Source organism: Neophocaena asiaeorientalis, unplaced genomic scaffold (assembly GCF_003031525.2).
Source record: "Neophocaena asiaeorientalis asiaeorientalis breed wild unplaced genomic scaffold, Neophocaena_asiaeorientalis_V1.1 scaffold180, whole genome shotgun sequence".
Classification (NCBI taxonomy): Eukaryota; Metazoa; Chordata; class Mammalia; order Artiodactyla; family Phocoenidae; genus Neophocaena; species Neophocaena asiaeorientalis.
In genome coordinates, this window is record NW_020173697.1 from 1,945,219 (window position 1) to 1,958,855 (window position 13,637).

At 37.3% G+C, this 13,637-nt stretch overlaps 1 protein-coding gene across 1 annotated transcript in view; it reads right to left on the reverse strand.

Annotated features, from left to right (window-relative positions):
• GALNTL6 (polypeptide N-acetylgalactosaminyltransferase like 6) overlaps nt 1-13,637 on the reverse strand; it is a 1,130,106-nt gene that overhangs the window by 561,341 nt on the left and 555,128 nt on the right. The window lies entirely within an intron of this gene.

The following is a 13,637-nucleotide window of genomic DNA, read 5'->3' on the forward strand; positions in this document are numbered from 1 at the left end:
CGCCAAACCAATGCAAGGACACTCCAGGCCTCTGCTTGTGTTCTATCTGCTAACATTCTCTCGGGCAAAGCACGTCACATGGCCAAATCCAGCACCGATGGAGGAGAAAGAGTATTCCTTTGACAATGAGAGTGCTAAGTAGTGAATATCTCCTAAGAAGTGAATATTGCTGACCAACAACATAAACAATCATAGAAGCAGCGGAACGTAATCAGATGCCCCTGAAAACATTCCTTACCTGAGAAAAATGGGAAGCTTTACAATTTTCCATTCTTAAATCGTAATAAAAGAATCCAATATATGAAATACAACAAAAATTCCAATTCAGTATGGTGGAAAATTTGTTGTGGGGTTACAATTCCTGTTACCTGTTTGCCTCTAGCTGCTCAAGTGATTAAGACAATTGTCAACTACACAGTTTTCGTGTAGAGAAGGATTAACGACGAGCAGTCAAGTAGACACTGCTGACTGTATCCGAAATTGCAGAGGAAGCTGATTTGCCTCATTTTTGGAGCAAAGCAAACATCAATTAAATAATGACTAATCTAGAATCCTGGCTAGTAACTGTGGAAATACATCTTTGGAGATCAGCTAGCCCTAAATATCGATTTACAGGTGCGTAAATTGAGACCAGAAACAATAGTCAACTTACCTAAGGGGCAGATACATGTTAGAAAAATCCAACACACAAACCCAGATTTTCAGACTTTAAGGTTTCCATTTTTTTTAACCTTAGTAAAGTAAGTAATCGTCAGCTTCTGCATCACAGAAACTTTGCAAAATGTAATTTCCATCACATAATGGAAATACACTGAGTATCCTTATTCAATACATATCCCTGAACTCAAATTAAATATAAACACTAAAATTAAATGACATCATTTAAACATTTACTCAAGCAGAACTAAAGCACCATGGTTTAGAAGACTCCCAGGGATCTCTTTACATTGACATCTGATTCTACTTTTTGAATTAAGAAAGGTATATGAATTTACTTTTTTATCTCTTTGGAGTAACATCTGCTTATAGAAGCAGACTGAATATATGGAACTGGGAAATGAATGCAAAATTAACAGCATAGAAACAGCTATGTCTAAGGACATGATCTGAATGGTCAAAGCAGTTCTAGGTCTTGAAAACGGTAGTGCAGGGTAAAGATGGGGAGGGGGGAGGTAGTCCTGGGAAGACATAAGAACCCATCATATTTTGAAAGTTTAGGCAGTGCTTGAAGTTCTGTATGAGCAGCTGTAATCCAAGGAGGCCATCTGAGTGACAGAGATCAGGCATCTAGGAAAGACCACGGGCCCCCAAGGAAGAAGCATCATCTATCCCAACAGATTGGAATCAAGAAAATTTATTTAAATTTGAAGAAGAAAAAAAAAAATCTTTAACTAGGGACCTGGCAACAAACTGAAATCTTATGCCTGAATTTTGTGTATATCTTTCCTTGGTGAGTGAGGGCCTCAGACGGCTTTCGATGGATAGTCTAGTGGGTCTTTGAAACAAACCAACAGAATTGCTATATTAGAAAAAATAATTACTCTATTAAGAAAGGAGATTAGTTCACAAAAATGTAACAAGGAGAATCAGACACAGTCAGAAATGACCAAGTTTTAAAACAATATTTCCTAAGTTTCTCACTTTGTTATACACTTTGCATAGAAAGCCAATTATGATAAAAGTTAGATTTACACAATGTGTTCCTATTGATTGATTACCTGGAGCATTCATGAAATTATGATCAGCGGCTGCAAACAATTATAAGCTTATAAACCATGCATTGACACCTTTAAGGGGGAATATAAAACAGAAGCTTATGAATTTTTAGGAAACAATTATCCTGTTTTCACAGAAGCCTTTAATCTCAGTGAAATAAGACAATGAGAAAAATAAATTAAATGTGAAAGGAGACTCGTTTCTAAATTAAATGTATCATGTCTCAGGTGGCATCAGCTGCTCTTCAGACCACATTTACATTACTATAATGATCTCTACTTGTAAAGGTTTATTACCTTAATCAGAATATTCATTAGAGGGAAAAATGTTCATTCACAGTTATATCTTGTTATGTGTGCTTTTACATATTTAAGTCCAACATGAATTAAAATTCTCTTCATTTAGACCAATAAAAATTATCAGCAAAAAAAAATTGAACTGTGGTTGGCACATATACATGTCCTAGATTTTAGTTATTATTATAAAAAATTTAGGACTTTCACTTAATTTACAGGTATGTATTCTTAGCTCATGAGGAGTGAAAACTTGAGTACAATAATGATCATTGTGTTGGTTTAGCTCTCTCCTAAAATACACAATTAAACGAATATCTTACTGTACTATTTTCATATATCACAGATGACAAACAGACACATGTATCTAGATGTAAACCAGAATTTTTTGAATAGTTAGACTCCATTTGAATCAGTTTTGAAGACTGCTACTTTTGGACAATTCAGAAATGCAACTATCTTTTCCTGACCTCAAATTCACTGAAGTTAGAGGTGTTAGGGGAATCTACATGAATTATTTCTTCATTTATTCCCGATGTTGTGTTATCCTTGACTCTAAACATCTGAAAATCTTTCAAAACAGAAACTTCTTGATCTTTTATAGAATCCTTTGCCTGTATATTTGCAGAGCCTCATACAAACAGTGATGCAGACGAATGTGGCAAAGACAAAAATGCTTACAAAATATTCTATGAGTATCCCTTTCTTTAAAAGAATACTTTGGATTAGGTTTGGGCCCTGTAACCAGTTCTGGGCAATGAGCATGAGGCTTTAACCCGGGAGTCACGTGGCAGCAGGAGATGATGAAGCCGCCACCAGACTGGAGCTCTGAGGATTATGTGGAACAGAACACCTCGCTAGGTTGTGTTGGACATGTAACATCAAGAGGATATAAATTTCTAGTCTGATATGCTACAGAGACTTGGAGGCTAATCGTGCAGCTAGGACTGAAAGCCATTACAGAAATTAAGTAATAACCTAATAAAACTCCTCAACAGCATTACATTGCCTGAGCAATTGGGCCATGGGCTGTGAATAAACTGCTTTTAGGTTCTGGAAAGTTGGTGAGCTATGTGGTCCAGTAGCGGAATATTTGGCCCAAGTGTTGTCTGTAATAACTTTGAAGGTGGAATCTTCATTTCTCGGGGAAGAGGCTGAAAAGAGAACCTTGGTAGTATATGGAAGGTGTTACTGACAAAGTCTGGCAAGGTATTACAAAAAAGAATTGGACAGTCAACAAACCTAAATGAAAGGGAACAGAGAGATCAGAAATTTGGGACCTTGCAAAGTTGGAAAAGAGATAAGTTTTAAAAGGCTTCAACGGGCAAAGGCCCAATAATACCTTTACATTGATTACAATATCTCAAGTTAAAGGTCAGTTTTAAGGCTACAGCACACGATTAAAAAAAAAATCTCTATTGATTCAAGGGCCTCAGGATAAAATCAGATTCTGGGTAATGTCTTCCTACCTAATAGCTTCAGTAAGTGAGAAAGTTAGATTTGGAGTAATAAAGAAATTTGAGAACTTTTAAGAAAGATCTTGGGGTGTGGTTACTAGCAACTGGACACGTCTAAATTAAAATGAATTGGAAGTCTACTGAGTATCTGAGCCATCTGTTTTGCAAAGAAACAAAAAAAGCAGGTCAAGAAAGAACTTGGACTACCCCTAACCTCCCATGGGCCAAGTCAGGACTGAGAACACCACCAACTTCCTCTGTGATCAAGAAGCATACTATAACTGATTCACTTTGTTATAAAGCAGAAACTAACACACCATTGTAAAGCAGTTATACCCCAATAAAGATGTTTAAAAAAAAAAAAAAAAAGAAGCATACTAAAATATGACGATGACCTACCTAGTGTGTGAAGGCAGGGGCCAGGAAGAATAATGCACATAGGACTTCATACCAGAGAGTAAAACCAGGGGTGAATCCAAATTTTCTACCACTCAAAGGTAGGGGATCTTCACAATGTCTAGTCAGTAGAATTTCAATGTTTTTACAGACCACTGACTAACATATTTCTCAGCATTCCCCTTTCTTTAATTGAAGTATAGTTTCTGATTCTGTTTTATATATGTATATATATAAAAGTTATATACATACATATATATTATGTATTTTATGTATTTATATATATTCTTTTTCATATCTTTTCCATTATAGTTTATTACAAGATGTTGAATATAGTTCCCTGTGCCATACAGTAGAACCTTGCTGTGTCTTTATTTTATATATAGTAGTGTGTGCATCTCTTAATCCCAAACTCTTAATTTATCCACCCCCCCTCCTGCCACCTTTCCCCCTTGGTAACTGTAAGCTTTTTTTTTTTCTATGTCTGTGAGTGTCTGTTTTATAAATAAGTTCATTTGTATCACATTTTAGATTCGACAAGTGATATCATATGATATTTGTCTTTCTCTGTCTGACTTCACTTAGTATGATCACCTCTAGGTCCATCTCTAGGTCCATCCATGGGGATGCAAATGGCACGATTTTGTTCTTTTTGATGGCTGAGTTGTATTCCATTGTATAGGTACCACATCTTCATATCCATTCAACTGCTGACAGACATTTAGTTTGCTTCCATGTCTTGGTCATTATTCCTCTTTCTAGTTAAGAATCATTCAGTTACCCTATCTTGTGTCCATCACTGAATACTGTGTGTTTGTATTTCAGTGGGGAAGATACTATGTCTTTTTAAATTCTTAGTCCTCTACACCAAAGAGGCGTAAGGTCTAAACCTAAAGAAGAGACTACAGCCACTACACAATGATCTTAAACTGAGCTAGGTGTGGTGGCTATTTCTTCGGGATCTTCTTTGGGGAGATACTGAGAGTTTTCCCTGTGTGAGAAAATAGGAGTAAGTGGGTGTGTATCATATAAAAGGGTAACCTAGGGCAGAAATACAAGTGCTCACCAAATATTTTTTGGGTTTTCCTACAGTTTCTAGTTTAACACGAGGGTAGGTTGGGCCAATGGGTTTTGAGCAGAAACAAAAGTTTTGGTGATTTAAGACCCCAACAAGTGTAACGTAAGAGAAAACATCTTCTCTATTCATCTCTCCTGAATTCTTACTTCATTATTATAGACACTCCGTGGTGTCTTGGAATATGAATTTGGGGAGGGGGTATTATTTCTACTCCATGCTCCCATTCTGTAATTAACCAGCCCCCTCTCTTTTGCTGGGCAAAGAAGATGGATTTCAGGGTATGTGTGAGGAAATCAGATATGAAACTTGCATAGAATTAAGCAAGTCAGGCAATGTTTTCTTATTTTTGGTTATGGGATTCAATTTTTGTAGTTCCTGGTTTTCATAAAGCTATCCCATTTTCCAAGTAGTTGAGTGTGCTGCCTACATTTGAAAATAAACCTTCAAATCAATCTTGTAGATGAAATACAATAGAAACCCAAACCAAATTACCTTTCATTCTATATCAAAAGAACACTTACAGTGAGTATTTAGCATCTCCATGGCAAAGTCTTTCATTATATGAAACATATTAGGTTTAGAGGTATAACTGTTTTATAATTTTATCAAATATGCATCCATCCACACATGTAAGTTAGAAATATATACAATTTAGAAAATACATTGACCCATTTTAGATTATGGCAACTCTGAGTGCAAAGTAGGAAAGACAGCATCACCCCTATTTTTATAAATGAGAAAGTTGAGGTCCAGAAATTTAAATGACTTTCTAAGGTTAAAGAGCTAACGAATGACAAAGCCATTATGAAATCTGTATATTATTACTACTAGTTTGGGTGCTCCTATTATACCACTCCAGCTTACATTAGCAAAGTTTTACTTAGCAGAAATTTAAATGGATTTTGAGAAAATATTGGAATCAGAAATAATAAACACTTAAAAACAGCCTGTAAATTAACTAATATATTTGGAAGATACAGGACTTTCCTGTGATTCAGTGTCTAAACAAACAGGTTTATTAGATTCCTTCGCAGCTCAGGAAATTTATGGAGATGAAGTCTCTATCTTTGGTGCAGGAGATGAAAAAAGACCTACTTTTTATATTGTTTGACATTTGGGGAAAGATTAGAAATAAAGATAAATGGAAAGGGGATCTTAAGAAAAATGCCAGTGAAATTTTTCTGATCTATCAGACAAACCAACCACAATTGAATGCATGTAATTTATCGAGCACTTTGGGAACATAGAGTACTTTTCCTTTTCGAGTAATCTATATAATCTCTATAAGGGATAGAAGTGTAATTCCAGCGTCACAGATAACAAGAAAAACTAATGCAAAGAAGATAAATTACTCCCTTTACTGTCAGGTAGAGTTACTGGCACGTACATTTTTGGTCATAGTAAAAGCCCTAATTCCTACCCCTAATCTCAATTCATGCAGCTGTATGGAAATACACTTGGCTGTAGAACAGTTCCATTTGCATTTCTTTTCATTTTTTTTCTGAAAACCTACAGGGGAATATTTGCTATCATGGCATATGCTTATGAACAATTGCTTTCAAGTTTTACACATTGCTAGACCCAATTTTTATGTTAAATTAGAACCGCCTGCAGGGAAATGTTATAATATTCGTTGCCAGGGTATAAATGCAATTCAAAAGCAAGATTATGCCATCAAAGGTGCCACTCCATATGTTACAGAGAATCTATATACGGTTGCCTACCCGTATCTTTTTCCTTTCTTTTCTTTTTTTTTTTAAATTGGGGTATAGCTGCTTTACAATGTTGTATTAGTTTCTGCTGTACAATGAAGTGAATCAGATATATGTATACAGCTATCCCCTCGCTCTTGAACCTCCCATCCCATGCCCCCCGTCCTGGCCATCTAGGTCATCACAGAGCACCGAGCTGAGCTCCCTGTGCTATACAGCAGGTTCGTGCTAGCTATCTCTTTTATACACGGCAGTGCACATGTGTCAATCCCAATCTCCCAATTCATCACCCCGCCCCATCCCGTGTCCATAAATCCATTCCCTCCTTTTCTTTCGCATAACAGGAACGTGCCCTTCCTTGGGGCGACATTGACCCTGACCCAGGTGATGAACTCTGTGGAAGACTGAGGATTTCCCAGCTCTCTGCTTTGCTAGCCTGCCTCACCTCCCAGTAGCTCTGTGACTTGGTCCTGGCCAACGAGACCGAAGTGGAAAATCTGCTGAGGCTGGGGACAGAGGACCTTCTGAAAAACATTTCTTTCCTGATAAGAGATCTGAAATGACAGGTACTGCTGCTTTCTTCTCCATCCTCCTGCTGTGACTGTGGCTCTATTTCTAGAGCTGCAAGGGCCACTCTGTGACCTTGAGACAGCCAGCATGAGAGAAAGGCCAGAAAAATCTAGAGATACCAGCTTCAGCTTAACATTATCGGTCCACTTACCTTCTAATTTTGTTACATGAACAAAAAAGATGTTTAAGACTATGAGGTTGGATTTTCTGTTATTTGCTGTCAAAAATAATCTTAACTACTTTCCAAATTATGTCTCTAAGAATCGTAAGGTTATAGAATAGCTAATTTATGGCGTTCACAAGCGAAGAAGAATTTTCTGCCTGATAGTGAAGATTTAAACTGCTGTAATATAGAATTGTATTATTATTATTATTTTTACATAGTGTCTCATATATGATTTCATTTGGGGAAAAAAAATTTAGCTATTAAAATATTTGAAAATGATGCTGTAGAAAACCACTGCAAAGCTCCTTAAGCAAGAGTAGGTGAATATCTAGAATTCTATAAGCATATTCTTAGATTTTACTATATCATCATTTCATGTTATTATTTTTATAGTAATTTAAAATGTATCACATTCTGAATCATTTGAATGATTTCTTTATAATGCACCACACTGCAGAGCCTGTGTTTGTATTTCTTTTTATAATTAAGGGGTACCCAGTGATGCTTTAGAATGATATCATTTAAATTTTGATGTGTTAGCAAACATGGCTGGTTACCTTCAGGTGAGCTCGTCTTCATCTCAAAATGCCTCGTTTCTGCTGCTTAGCTCACATATAATTTAATTTCTCACAGAGAAAAAGTTTTTAAAAACTATTTCTTAACTAAAAGACAATTTCACGAAATGAGGGACAAGGCCCATGGGATGTGATCTTGACGAACTGCCAAAAATCAGCGGGGGGCATCTTTCAGATTTTGCTTGATGCTGTCATGGCAGCTACTAACTTTGCCACAATTCACTAGTGTTAAAAATAACAGAGATAATGGTTCCTGTTTGCCAATCCCAGTGTTGATGTTAAATTATAGTAGTTTGGGTCCTGCAACTGAGTTCGATGGATTGTGGGCAGAAGAACTGTCTGCTGATATATGCAGTTTCCAAGCCTGGACCACCGCCAATGCATTTTTCATTCTCTTTCTTCCACTGGTCTTCCACTGTGGACATCAGGTGACCTTAACGCCAACAAGGCGTTGGTGCCACTGGCTACCCAGGAGCTGTCCAACCAGGAATACGCGGGCCACGAACACTGTTTGGGTGAGGAACAAACTTTCTGTATGTGAATCCACTGAGAATGGAGGTTGATTTTTACAGTAACTAATTGTATTAGGGATCTACTGCTGCATAAGAAATTATTCCAAAATTTACTAGTTGAAAACAACAAACATGTACTATCTCCTAGTAGTTCTGGCTCAGTCTCTCTGAGGTCGGAACTGAGGTGTCATCTGGTGATGCCATTATCAGAAGCTTGCCTGGGAGAGAGGGATTCACTTCCAAGCCCACTGATTTGGCTATTGGCTGGAGGCCTCAGTTTCTCACCAATACAGGGCTGCTCCCAACAAGGAAGCTGGGTTTCCCCAGAGCAAACGATGAGAGAGAGACAGAAACAGATAGTGTGCAAGCAGGCATCTATGATGGAACCATAAGAACACTATACAAAAGAGGGCCTGAAATCTCAGTATTTCACATCTCTGAGGACAAAGTTTAGTCCGGTAGGGCCAATCGGATTTTGATATTGTAAGGCACAGAGACAGAAACATAAGCTTTTTTTCTGCTTGTTTTGCTTCTGCAAACAGCACAGAAGTCAGACCACGTCTCATCTCTTGTTCTGGGGTCAGAATAATTATTGGGGAGATTTGTTGCCCTTCTGTGTCGCTAGATCTTGATTGGGATTACTTGGTCTGTACTAAGACACAAAATCAGAATGAGGGATCCCAGTCCTGTGCCTCCTGTAGATGCATGACTTCTAGAGAATAGATTCAATGTTGTCTACTCATCCAGAGAAGGGATTAGAAGGCTATTTTCTAAGTCACAGATTAAAAAACAAACCTCTCCTTTCTTATATTCTTCCTTCGCTCCATTACATATAATTATATACATTTGTGAATTTTTACTAAAGAATTATTAATATAGTTTCAGGCTCCCTCCAACAATGGAGTTTGCATTCATAAAACCAGCTTTTGCATTCTTTCCTAAAACCAGTCTGACAAGACAGTTAGTCCTTTCGCCTCTTCTGGGTGTTAACTACCAGCTGCTTTCTCTGTGAGGCCTTCTCTGGTCTCATAATCTCAAATCTACTTCAAGTTCTTCACTTCCTGTTTGCTTCTTCTTTTTCTGGATAGTATCACCATGCCACATGCTGTATTTTCCCTATTGAACTTGTTCATTTTCTATTCCTCCTTGGAATATAAGCTCCAGGAGGGCAGGATTTTGGACTCCTTTTTTCACAACTCTGTTTCCAGAACGCAACTGGCACATAGCAGGCCTTCAGTAAGTATATGTTGGATGAGTGGGTGACATTGTCTGTGTCTCCAGGCTTCTCAGTTCACGTCCTCTAGCACCTGGTGTGTCCCAGCTGAGGTTTTGTCTCTTCAGTCCTCAGAGAAACTGGAGTCTTTGCCTGGATAAAGCCTTCCCTGTATATTTCAGTGAGCTGAACATTTTTATTTTTTCAATATGTGCTATAATGTGAAAAACATCAGGCAGCTGCTCCCCACTAGCTATCGATTTTACATTTGGTAGTGTATATATGTCCATGCCACTCTCTCACTTCGTCCCAGCTTCCCCTTCCAAGACGCAAGAGGGAGGAGATATGGGGATATATGTATATGTATAGCTGATTCACTTTGTTATACAGCAGAAACTAACACACCACTGTAAAGCAATTATGCTCCCATAAAGATGTTAAAAAAAAAAAAAAAAGAAAAAGCTTAGGAAGGACTGATAAACTCCCTCAACATCTACTTTCAAACCTCTGTTCTCATATGGAACATGTAAAAGAATCACTGACAACCATTTTTAGGTGGGGGAATTTATCACAGTTAGCATTTCCCGAAGGAAAATAAATGACTCATTTGGAGTTTATTTTGAAGTCCCCAACCAGATTCCAGACGAATACTAATGTGGTAATTGCATTACCAGCTTCTTCTGATATTTATAAACTACTCCCACTCTGCATTAGTGGTTTACGACATAAGCAATAGCAGCTAATTTAATCATGGTTTTTTCCCTCCAGTAAAGAGTCATGTATCATTCTCCACAATAAGAGCATACCCCATCGTGCCTATATAAATCTTCACCAATTCCTTCTGACATTCAAATTCCTGTGGTCCTAACGTAATGACTTCATTCGCAGATACACATCACATTTGCTGATTAAACATACTCATAGTCACATATGAAAGATGAATCATTAAAATTCAGAAAATAATTAAAACAGGCTTTCCTTTAATTTCAGGAAGGCATAGTTCATTTAATCAGGAGTTAGTTTGTATATTTACACGATCTGTGACCTTTCAAATCCCAGAGTCTCTTCCGACATGGCTCTCTTTGCTCTTTTATTTAATTCCATAATAAATGGGATGGCTGCTGTGGCGTTATATTATAATAAAGATATTTTATTTCCTATAGACTTCGTTTGTATGAGGGTAGGAGGGAAAATCAATGTGTCACAACATCATAAAGCAATCCAGAAAATAAAGTGAGACATAAAAGAGCCAATAAAAAACCCAGTACAGGGCTTCCCTGGTGGTGCAGTGGTTAAGAATCCGCCTGCCAATGTAGGGGACACGGGTTCGAGCCCTGGTCCGGGAAGATCCCACATGCCGCAGAGCAACTAGGCGCGTGAGCCACAGCTACTGAGCCTGCGTGTCTGGAGCCTGTGCTCTGCAACAAGAGAGGCCGCGACAGTAAGAGGCCCGTGCACCGCGATGAAGAGTAGCCCCCACTCGCCACAACTAGAGAAAGCCAGAGTGCAGCAACAAAGACCCAGCACAGACAAAAATAAATAAATTAAAAAAAAAAACCCAGTACAATTAACTGACGATGCTTGAATTTCCATACGTACAAAAGTAAACTTAAAAAAAAAAAGCTGCATTTGTACGTGTTTTTGTGCTGTTCTTGGTGGTGGTGGTGTTTGTGAGATCACTTTAGGGGACCAAACAAGTAAAGTTACATTTCTAATAACTTCTGATTGGGAAACTATTTCATTAAATAATTTTGCAGACAATAAGGTCTGGCTCATCCAGACTTGAAGGCAGTTAGGTAATTAGTAAATCAGTTCCTGTGTAACTCTGATGTCACAAACTAAATCTCCCTGCAATACAGTGTTATTGTGTGGCCTGCCTCATTTAGAGATCTGTAGTATTTTAAGAGATTTATTTAGAGCAATAACCAAGAATATATGCCTGCTTTATCTCCTAAATTTATTTCTAGTCAGGTGTTGTATTAGAAAATTACATTACAGAGGTCTGGAAATTGATTGTACGACAATGTAACTAACTGTACTTAACCTTACTGAACTTTACATGGTTAAGATGGTAAATTTTGTGTTATGCATATTTTACCACAATTGAAAAAATAAATTTTTATAGTAAAAACATAGATAATAAAATAAACCTTGTGTTACATATAAGTTCTCTAATATTAAACAAAAAGTACAAGGATGTTGTTACTTCAAATATCAAATTAATGAATTAAAAATTTATTTTTATTTTGAAACCTGTTGTAGTTTGTTTATAATGCAGAAAGATTTATTCTCGTGAGTATTCTTGAATAATTAGCCTAATATGTGAAAGAAGAAAAATCTGGAAATTGTTATCTCTTCATATTTATGAGCTTTGTGGTCTTGAGCAAGACACCAAGTCTTTCCAAGTCTTGGTTTCTATCTCTTTTATAGGGTGGGTACTTGGATCAATCAAGATAATATATAAAAAAATCTAGTACAGTGATTGGCACATAATCAATTGATGTCCAGCAAATGTGAAATTCCTTCTTTCCTGTTAAAAGTCAGACACAGTTCTCCTGAGTTAATAAACACTAGGTGATGATGTCTGAAGCTCAGGTTACTGACACATATAATAAACAATTTACCTATACCAAAAAATAATCATTTTTTAAAAATTTAAGATTCCAACACCAGAAAATATGTATGGGAATATGGAATACACACTCAAAGTTTTTCTGCTTTGTATTTTATAGTAACTTTTCCTCACTAAAATATTGTCAACAGCAGTATATAATCAGAGAAGTTCTCAATTTTAATATTCAAACAGGTCAGAGCTACCTAAATTCAGAATTGCATGCCTTGTAACTGTAAGCGCATTAAAGTAACATCGGCTACCAACTCATATGTAGTACTAGACGAAACAGGATAAGAGATAGTCTATAAAATCCTAATATTGTTTGGTGTAAGTTGCATGCGAGTGTGTCTAGAAAAAGAAATTAAGACATTTGATGATCGTCTAATAATTACTACCATTTATTATAAGTTCTTTGAGGTATATATTGATAATGGCAACCCTGTAAAATCTATTGCTAAACTTTGTGTAACTGTTGACTCTTGTGGTTAGTAGAAGCACCCATAGTAACTGTGTGTTAACTGGTGTATCTCACTGGGGATCTAAATTGCCAGGTGGCTACAATAAGCATTGGCTTAGTCTTCAACGGAAAGACTTTTTGGAAAAAAATTACTGAGAATTTTAGCTTATCATCACATGTATTAAAGGTATTATATTTATGACCACTGTTATTTTCAAGTATATATATATATATATATTGCGGTACGCGGGCCTCTCACTGTTGTGGCCTCTCCCGTTGTGGAGCACAGGCTCCGGACGCGCAGGCTCAGCAGCCATGGCTCACGGGCCCAGCCGCTCCGCGGCATGTGGGATCTTCCCGGACCGGGGCACGGACCTGTGTCCCCTGCATCGGCAGGAGGATTCAAGCCCTCAAGTATAATTTTTTTCAACTAGAATTACCAGGATTTAACAGTTCCTTCTCATAATAAAATAATTTAGAACTGAAAATACTCAGCACCTTTCTAGGTGTCACTTTTCTAAGAAAAAGGCTTAATCATACCAGGCAACAGAGTACAGCGCATAGTAACTGATGTATAATGTTTGCTGTTATAAATGTAATGGCTGTGGCCCCCATAGATTTTCACTGGCAAAGATAAACTTCTGGATTAGAGAAATTTTCAGTGTGGACCTTAAATAAAATAATAGCCTAGTAGACTTGAGACAACCAAGTAGGGGCTATGGACAACAGGGGGACTACCTGAACAGTGGTTTCCATCATGCCAGCCCACCTGTGGTTTCCACTAAAGCAGGACAGAGAAATACTTCCTCACCTACTAAGACCATTAATTTAACTCAACAAAAGATGAGTATCTGCCTCAAATATTTTATGGTTTCAGG